This window comes from Sciurus vulgaris (genome assembly GCF_902686455.1).
Source record: "Sciurus vulgaris genome assembly, contig: HiC_scaffold_616_arrow_ctg1, whole genome shotgun sequence".
Taxonomy (NCBI): Eukaryota; Metazoa; Chordata; class Mammalia; order Rodentia; family Sciuridae; genus Sciurus; species Sciurus vulgaris.
The window spans coordinates 32,949-43,298 of NW_027632404.1; the positions used below are offsets into that span (position 1 = coordinate 32,949).

General features: G+C 39.3%; 1 pseudogene across 1 annotated transcript; it reads left to right on the forward strand.

Annotated features, from left to right (window-relative positions):
- Positions 1-7,011: 7,011 nt before the first annotated feature.
- LOC306652847 (PRELI domain containing protein 3B-like) lies at positions 7,012-9,624 on the forward strand (annotated as a pseudogene). The gene is made up of 2 exons: positions 7,012-7,067; positions 8,881-9,624. The product of its transcript is annotated as a PRELI domain containing protein 3B-like (transcript).
- Positions 9,625-10,350: the final 726 nt, after the last annotated feature.

A 10,350-nucleotide genomic window follows, 5' to 3' on the forward strand; every position in this document is an offset into this window, starting at 1 on the left:
TCCCTAGCTTGGATGTTTTTCTGGGGAATTTTCCTAATAATATATTACTTTAGTCTGGAGATCTTGCTAGAGGTGATGGCAATAATTCTACAAATTTCCAGAAAAATATCATGGAGACAAAACACATGTTGAAACCCTGTGATGTTAACCTCACTACAGAAGAATGTTTTATAATGTTAAAAATCAAACACTGCATTTACTGGCACAGCCAGAATCTGTTGGGGTACAGAAACTTATAGATAATAATATTTCCCCAAGTTCTAAGCACAAAGCACCTCCCACAGTAGCTACTAGATATGGACCAGCTTATTTTATCAATGGCAAGCCCTGGTACCCCCCTAAAGGCAAACCCTTAGAGTAGGTAGATATAGATCTCCCCCTGTCTCTTATAGGGTGGTTTAATCCAGATGATGGTTTTGTTTATGTGTGGTGGTGAAGTAAAAGAATAAGATTTCACAACATTCCTTCCTTCCTACAAAGAATATTTCACCCCTATAATAAATGTTGGTACACAATAACCATTGGGACCCCTGCCCTCCCATAGCCCTTAACTCAGCAATTTAGATATTAACCAGATGGACCTAGTAGAAATGGTCACGTGAGATTATTTGTCTATTGTTTTAACCAGGAGAATAATAAGAATAGTCTTAGGTCACATAGAGTTTAGATATTAAGGAAATAAACATTGTATTAGCTCATTGACATAGTTAGATATGCTTAAAACAATTGTGATTAGGTAAGGATGATCTGTAAGGTTACTGTTCTCTCAAAATCTTTCAGTTCCTTTTTAAGAATAATATCTGCCTATGCTTTGGAAACTTCTTTTATTAATCACAAGCCTGTCATCAAAGCCTGAAAAAAAAAAAATGTATATAAACCTAACCTTCCCCAGAGTAAAGTGGGATTGATTGCACCAGAACTAGAGTCTGTGTCTTTCATTCTCCATCCATCGCCAACGCTGTCTCCCCGTGCCCGGTTTACCAGTGTGGAACACATGGACTCCTGCTAAGGCTGGACCCCGGCACTGGGGATTGATATTAGCCAAATAATATTATATTTTGTGCATGTACAAATATGTAACAACAAATTCTAGCATTATGTACAACTGAAACCAGTCTTAAAAATCAGAATTGGGTCCTTTTTCCTCCTGCATTGAAGTTTAAACACCCAAGAAGTGCCAAGGCAAGAAAAAAGTTTCATTTAATGAATACAATGGAGAGAGAGATAAAGAGAGTTCTCTGGAAAGAAGGAGTCCAGTGCTGATGAGTAAATGAGTGGGGGTGAAATTTCCCTTTATAAATTCTAGGTTTCCTTTGTTCTCTTTTCCCCTCCTCCTCTTATCTAGCCTCTGGCCAAAGATGACCAAAAGGGCAGGAAGAGAGCCAACAAGGTGGTGATTGCTTTTGTTGGAAGATGTGATCCTTCATCTCCCCCAGGGGCTGTCAGCAATCAGTTAATGGTGAGTGATATCTACCCATCTCCCTTTCTTTGGTAATCAGATATTTGCTCTTTGCCCTGGTCTCACAACTATAATGCACCAATAAAAAATGTGACAAAAAATTTTAAGTCCATACAAGCTTTGAGAATGACCTAATACTGGCCACATGTTGAAGCATGACTTTAGACAGTCCCAGAGACATGTGTCTGCCTTCATGGATCACTCCCTCTTCAAAGAAGGTTAAAAGTTACATTTTGCTACTGGGCTGGTATGTAAATGAATATAATCCAGAACAGAATGTATTTATATATTTTTCTTAGAATTTCAATATAAAACATTTCCATTCAGTGTAGGCACGCTGCGTACCATCAACTCTGAAAGTGTTTACTATTTTTTCTGTATTATAAATAACATTATTGTCAGTGAGCATACATTTGAAACCAAAAAAATGCTTTCTATTTTAAGGAAATAATTTTTCACTACATCTACAGTGCATATTAAGAACCACATCAACTGAGGCATATTTCTTGAGTAAATAGAACAGGTATAGCCCTGTGGATTCCTGTTGGTGGGGTGTCAGAGCAACAAACACTTCTGATTGGTCAAATGTAGTTGCTGTTTGATTGGGTCAAACAGGAAGGAAGGGAGGAGCTCAGAGCACTGCTCACCTTTAACTGGCTAAATGCAGTTTTCTTATTGGACCCAGTATTGGTCAGAACCCATGTGCTGGAGACTGCAGGCAGGAAATTATCATCATATGAAATCATGCTTGTTGTACAGTGTAGAGGCTTCCCCTTTGTACTGGTAAATCTCTAGCATGAAATGCATCACATGTAAATCTTTGCAAAATTAATGAAAAATAATGTATATCTTGTAGAGTCACCTTAAACCTCGCCTCAAGAAATATGAATGATGAGAATCCTGGCATCATTGACCATTTGCATGTTGCAGTGGGAAACAAGGGCACTTGATGCTCAGAGGTGGGTCCAAATTTATCTCCTGGTAAACCTATCTGCTTGAGTGTGAGAAGGGTAAAGACACTCCTAGTGTTTACCTCTATTCTTACACATTCTACCTTTGACTCTTCCTGAAAGAGTTGTAGACTGAGGACCCTGAAATCTTGACAGTGTATCTGGAGCAAGATCATTGCAGATCATGAGAATTTTCAGATGTTTAATGTTACAGAACTGGTGACTTCTGTGAAATTGAGATAGTGAAAAGGCTCCTCTTCAAACCCCAATTCAAATCTCAAGTCAAAAAGACTTCAGAACTGTCACTCAGTGTAATAGAAATGTGTTTATTGAAGAGATAGGACAAGGGAAAAGGACACTCTGGAGGAAGAGAGTCAGTCCTCTCAGAAATGAGTCTGTGTGCCTCTTCTGCACTCTAGTTTCATTAGAGAGTCCTAGAGAAGTTTCCTGATAGTCCCAACAATGTCCACATCTTGAATTTTGACTGACAGCTTAATGATTTCAGACTGTCAAGTCCCCACTGCCACAACAACCCTAGGTGACTTTCACCCATGCTGATGGTTTCTCATTGAATTCTTAACCAAAAATTCTTACAGATTATATGATTAGAAGTAATTGTCTTTATCATCATGAGTTTTGGCATCTGGCCTGAGAAAATGGTCACTAAAATCTCCCTTCCTTATCAACATTATATCAGGACTATATTTCTCCTGCAGGAAACTGATAGTTTTCTGAGGAATATGACATATCATGTCCACTTAGGCCTGGCAGGGTTGCAGGTAAATTGCTTCTTCAAAAAGAAAGCAAGTGGGAATCAGCACAGTGGGCCAACTTTATAAAATTATTCTCTTAAATTCATGTGCTCACATCTGTAGGTTCCCTATCATTTAAGAAGAAATAGTTCTGCCTAAGTTATACTATGGTTGAATGGGTTTCTAAGAGTGGGTCCCAGACCAACTAAGTTTCACCAGAGAAGTTGATAGCAATGCAGATTCTCAAGCCACACCTCAGACCTACAGTATCAGATGCTGGGATCCTAAGTTTCATGATCTCTCCAAGTACACAGTTGCATTTGACCACCTGTTTTGGTGTTTCCTCCAAGAACACAATCTTTTTCACCACTTTGAGAAACACCTTTTTTATGATGATCTCACTGACTGACACTGCAGGCAGACATGCTTCCAGTGTTAGTCAGTTTCAGCCCAGGTAGAGAGACCCTGAGATACAAAAGGCTGCACAAGCTGTTCCCTAGCACCCAGGAGTCCAGAGAATCCTGTTGCAGTGTCCCCCTTAAAATCCACAACCACAGCCAAGATTAATAGTCAAAACCCTGTAAATGTTTTGACCTTTACTTCTGTTCCAGAGGTGGAAGCATGAGCTAATCTGTTGTTTAAGAAGCTCTAAAAACGTGTCACTGCGCTGTGATCATGATTGGGAGGACTAAGATTGAAAGGACCACGTTTTTCCTGTATGGAAGATCCTGGGTCATGGTGTGCAGATCCCTGCAGTTTCCCCTTGAGACCACTAGATGGTGAGAGTGCACTTTCCTGCAAAAACTGAAGGGCACTCTGCAGTCAGATTTCTGGCTCCTCTGAGCCCCATCAGAGTCCCTAAATTGTCAGTATGCTGAGGACAATTTTACTGTGGTGTCCAGAAAGTGATGTGCAGTCAGGGGCATTGACTGGAGGGAGCAATGACCTTGGCACTGCAGCAGAAAAATCCTTTACAATTTTACAGGTCCTAGTCTCCATGCAAATTAGACTGACCGTATTCCCATAGTTCTTAGTCCTGGGGGTGGCAGAGCTCTGGTCACAAGCCCTGATAATACCAATGAGTAGGAGGAGAGGTCATAAAGTCATGACAGGCCATTTTCTTCTCATTGGGAAGTCTAATCTGATAGTAAGAACACCCAGGAAAGAAAGTGACCTGCCCTTTATGATGCTTTAAAGTGTTCATTGGGAAGGTAACTGAGGAAATGGAAAGAAAACTAGCATTTGAAACACCAGTCCAAGTATAGCTCTACTATACACTATTCTGAGATTTTGTCTGCTCCTGTGCCTCTTCTGTGACCCAAGTTTGCAGCCATGATTAAAGAAATTATGTGCAATAGAAATAGTGCTTGCAGAATTCCCACTTTCCACGTGTAGCAACCTTTCCTTCCCTCCCGTCTCTTGCAGCCCTTCCTATTCCTCAGTACAAAGATAGGGAAGGCCTAACAGAAAAAAAGAGGACTGGGTGGGCTCCCATGACCCAGGCCCAGGAACTTGGGCTATGGATGCAATTGCCCTGGCTCTTTGAGAAGCTTTGCAAGTTTGGCATTCTTTTAAGTGTACCTGAGGTTTGTTTTAATCTGGTATGGTAAGACTCACAGAAACAGATTTGACACTCAAAGACTTCTACAGTTCCCATAAACAGTTGTGCCAGGCAATATGGGAAGCACCAGAGTTGGTCAGGATGCAGAGAGTGTGGAAGGTGAGGGAGGACTTGGGAAAAAGACTTTATTTTATTTGTTCATTAAGAAAAGAGGAGGCAGCATAAGCAGGCTTAGGATTAGTATGTTTCAATAATTTCAGTGGGCTCTAGTACACAAGGACCATCCCTTGTTCTCCAGGACTTGGGCTTGGTATGATTAAGGCAATCAAATAATGGCACAAGAGGTTGGAAGACCAATAGGAAGGGAATTGGTGGTGTGGGAACTGGATCTGTTTGTGTAAGGTAAACATGCTGGAGAGATGGCTGACTCTCTAGGTATTAGCTATCTCCAGGAAGGCATGCCCTGGGTGCAGTGGCATATGTCTGGAATACAAGTGACTCAAGGAACTGAGGCAGGAGGCCAGTCTGTGCCATTTGGTGAGATCCTACTTTAAAATAAAATTTAAATAGGGGTTAGGGATCTAGTTCAGTTGTGGGTGAGTTCTAGAATGCTTCTGAGTTTAATCTGAATAACCACCCCCAATGCGCATGCACACACACACACAGACACACACACACACTCACACACAAACAGCTTAGGAGGCCATGCCCTTCAGGGTCAGAAGAGCCCCAATGTCAAAGATATAGTATACCAACAATAAATGGCATGGTTAATGGAAGTAGTTTCCATTCCCAGAAAGGAAGAAAGTGTAACTCTGCAGGTGCTTCTAGCAAGCCTGCTCTCTCGTGCCTCTAGTCTAGGACCTGTGTTTATGGTATTTCAGATCACATACTTCAGACTCCAGACTCCTGAGTGACTGCAGAGCATGAGGAGTCTGTTATTTCAATGGAGAACCTTCCAGTTTGAAATAAAGCTTGGCCAGTAGAGCAGAGAATGCAGATACTCATCAACAATCTGTCCATTTATCCTCAATCTGGAACAAGCTCAGGATGCTTGGGACAAGGACAGACTTCTCAGAGAGAAGAGGGCAGTGAGCAGGATTTGCGAGATATTGTTTCTCACTGGATTTTATATTTTCTCTAATTGCAACTTTGAAGAGGAAGTGAAGCATCATGTGGACCACTCTGAATGTAAGGGTTCAGAAGAAGTCAATGGCTTTTTTTTTTGCAGTTGGCATGAGAACTTCCCAGGTCACCAGCTCCAGTATGGGGCAGTGGATTCCAGTGGCTCTGCATGCTAATTTGTGTGTGTGTGTGTGTGTGTGTGTGTGCGTGTGTGTGTGTGTGTATGTGTGTGCATGCAGGTGACGTGCTCAATGGCTCATTGTGCATGCTTGGGATAGAGGAGGAAACACTACTTTCTCAATAGGGGGTTACTACTTACAAGGAATCTTGCCTGATATTCAAGGAAAGGTATCTGGCGTCACATCAACAACTGGACTTGGACTGGAAAACTTTTGGTAGACTGGCCAAACTCATTGACAGAGAGACTGTAGCACAAGAATCAGGCCCAAATTATTAATTCCCTTGCCCCCAGGTTTTAATATACCATGTGTCTTCCTCTTCCCCTTCTTTTTTTTCTTTTTTTCCCTTACTCAACCCCTTCTTTTTTTCTTTTTTTCCCTTATTCAACTACTATAAAACAATCACTGTTCTTGAAGCGCTGGGGCCAAATAATGAACAAGAAAAGACCCAGTACCTTTCCAATTAGCATTGATGATCTATACCAGGATTCCTGATCTTCAGCATGATTAATGTGAGAGACCAGATGCTTCTTTGTGTTGAGGGACTTCCCTGTTTATGATGATGTGTTTAGTAACATCCATGGTCCCTGCCTTATAGATAACCTAGCATAGACATCTGCAATTTTTGATAGTTAAAAATGTCCATAGAAAGGCCCAATGTCCCCTTGACGTGACCACTGCCCTGAATGACAACTGAGGTAGACAGCTAAGTTCACACCTGCAGTGGAGTTTGCACAGATGTCTCTGTGACTACATGAGGTCTGCTCAGGTGTCTGCTACTGCTCACAGAGTCTGGATTAGCAGGACTTGCAGTGGGTTTTAGTATATGTCTGTTGTGAGACAGTTATTGACCAAAAACTATGAAATAAAACCCTGGTCAAGAGAGACTCCATCTTAATATCATGGTGGGTTATCATGGAGACATTTCAGTGACAGCAAAAGCCAGAACTCAGCAGAGGTATCTGAGAATAATTTAAAGACTAAAATGGTCTTCCCTGTTATTCCCTTTCATCCTGTCCTTCACCTTGAAATAACACCAAGGTGAGAGGATGAGCCTATTGGTGACAGGCCTGCATCCTAAAGATTTTTTTTACATAAAATTCCTGTGTCTCTGTAGCCCCTAAATAGGAGGCAAAGAGTGTAAATGGCTTTATTTGTGACTGAAGCAGGAGTGAGCCTCAGCTTTTGCCAAATTTACCCCAACATTTGTTAAAGGCATATGTGTCTGCTTCCCATAACATCTCACAGAATGGTACCATCTGATTCTGGAATACAGTACAGAAGTTACTCTCAATACCCCTGCTTGTCCATCCCCCTTTTGAGCTGAGTTTTTTTCTCTGTTCCTCTGTACACTATTGATAGGTACATTAATAAAACTGTTATGATTCAGATATGAGGTGTCTCCCAAAAGCTCATGTGGGAGACAATGCAAGAGGTGAAATGTTTGGGATATGAGAATCTTACCTTAATGATTTAATCCTCTTGAATAAAATAACTGGATTTTGTTTATGAACTCTTATTTCTTATTCTCTCATAATGTATGGAACATTCAAAAATGTGGAATAGGAAGTTCTACCAGCAATCTCCCTATGCATGCGTATAGACATTTCATTCTTTGCTATCAGACTGTGGTTTTGTGACTCCCTTTCCTCCATGGCAATTCTCAAGGAGCTAATTGCTACTCTGGTGTTCTCTCACTGCTCCCTACAGATAAGCTTTATAGCACTAATTATACTGTTCTGTAGATGTCACTCTCAATTTGCTTATATACTCTGCAAGGGTGTGGCTTCCGAGGGAGGATAGAATAAGTCATTCTTCTGTATGAGTTCATTGCTGAGTGAAATATATAAGTGCTGTCTGTTTAGCTAAATATTTCCCAAGGATAAGATCAAAAATGTTAGATTGGGACCACAGTGCTGGACAGTAGAATAATGAGTTTCAGATATTATCAGATTCAGTTGTACCAAAAGTATAAAATGTTCAAGTATTCCACATAAATAAGAAGAGGGAGAAAATAAAAACAGAAACAGAAAAACCTGCATTTAAGCTAGTCTACATGGAAGTAACTTTGATAGTTGCCATTATATTATTTTTTACATAAAACACTTTTATTTTAGACATGCAATAAAGCTATTATAGGATCTGCTAATTTACAGCAAGCAACTGCATACAGATAACAAATGTAACAACTTGCTACTGATCAGCACACAGCATTCAAAGCAAACAGGCATGAGAAAATGCATGTTTGTGCAGCATTGAAACCATATGAACAATATATTGCAGGGCAGGTGGAGGGATGGAGGGAAATACTGTATATAAAACATCAGAGTTCCCCAATGCTTTAAATATAGTGCATTACAGCAAGAATGGTAAGAATAGAAATAACAGATCTATATACCTACCTAATACAAAGTTTGCTGGTAGGTCTTTCAGTGGTAAACCAGTTGAGTATCTTCTGTAATTATTGTGTAATAACAACTTACTGAACTCAGCCTTAAAACTCCCTAGATATAAATAATGAATAATTTGGTACTTTTCCTCTTATAATAAATTATGCTTATAAGTTTTATTACGAGTATATACAGTACTGATCAATGTTAAAAAATTTTATATTTAGAAACATAAAACTATAGTTAATAAAGTATTAAATATTTATGTAAACACAACATATTAGGAAACCTTTAACTAGGAAAATACAAATATTTAAGGGATCTCATTTTGGGATATTTTTTCTTGGGGCCTGATGGCTTCTGCACACTATATGGCCCACTGGGTGCAGGTTGGGTGAGACAGTGCCTGGGTGACTCACTATACCCCAGCATAGCTGGTACAGGGCTTGGGCTGTCTGCACCAGGAAGCTCTCGACCTTGGAACATGTCTTCAACCACCCATAGTAAACAATTATAACAGCTGCAATGCACAAATATCCAAACCCTATGAACTTCAATGTAGTTGGAGTTGATATGCTGGACAGACATATAGATCCCTCTGGAAAGCTGTGCAGCCACAGACTTCTCAACATACAGTGGGGAATTCCTTCCTTCCCTGAAGTCTCTTATTGGTGCAGCAAGAATCAAAACAACTGCAAGAATATTCTGTAGTTGATCCTGTAGAGAAAACAATGGAACTTAAAACTACTAATATTCCTTTACAAATATTTCAGGGGGCAAGAAACTTACATAAAAATTACATCCTTAATACACAGAAAAGATAGTTCTGATTCAGGAAGCCATCATCTCTGTGCAGGGAGTCAGCCTTAGCAGTTACCTGGAAGGGCTGATGGCAAGCATGATATCTTCCAATGCTGGTAAAGTCTAAGAAGCAATGGAATGGGTAATATATAAATTAAATGCTGAGATCAAAGGGTTGACAGCTTTGGCAAGAAGAAGCATAAGAATACTGATGGTGGTGGTAGCATTTATAGAGAAATAAAAAAGTCAGTATGTCTCAGGTCCCTAGGTCTCTCCAAGCAGACAATGTATTTATTTGTCATTAAAAACTACAACTATATCTTCGGTAGAATTTTAAAAATAATCTGGAGTAAGGCTATATGACTTTATATTCAAACAAAGATACAAGGCTTCTAAAATCCAAGGAATCATCTGAGGTTAGTGAGCTTGAAATGACTAAATTCTAAGATTCTAGTATTAATGTAAAAATTTAACAATTTTTTAAAAGAGTACTTGGGAAATTGGTATTGACATTGAGTCTCCTTAAAATATAATTTTAACCCTTTTCAGATTTTGGAACTGTACTTGACTCTGGACCAACTTCAGAATCAAGCAATATCACTTTGGTAATACAGAATAGAACAGCAAGAATGAGGGAACTCACTCTAAAAGGAGAAATCATATAGTTTTAAAATACATTCAACTGTATAAAATAACCTGCTATCCTAGAAACCATTGTTTTGATATGGTACTTAATGATAATTTTGGAGTGACAATTATTACTAAGTCTAAAATATGACTCCAACATAAATAATATGTTATTGTATTAAAGAGTACTGAATTGCTTTGCCAAAGTTTTGTAACTTAATAAAGGTATTACCTTCCTTGAATTTGATTTAGCATGCAGTACCCTGGGCTGGTTATGTTAACTAAAAAAAGAAAAAAGAAAAAAAATCACTACCTGAGTTCTGCAGCAATCTTAGAACACTGAAACAGAACAGCTTTTCAGTTCTTTTAGCATTTCACATTTGCTAACTTATAAATGGCCATTGTCAAAATAATGGTTTTGAAATTGCTAATGAATAATATGTCAGGTTATTGAATATAAATAGTTATTGAGGTAATTGTGACTACAAAACATCTTTTTTTACACG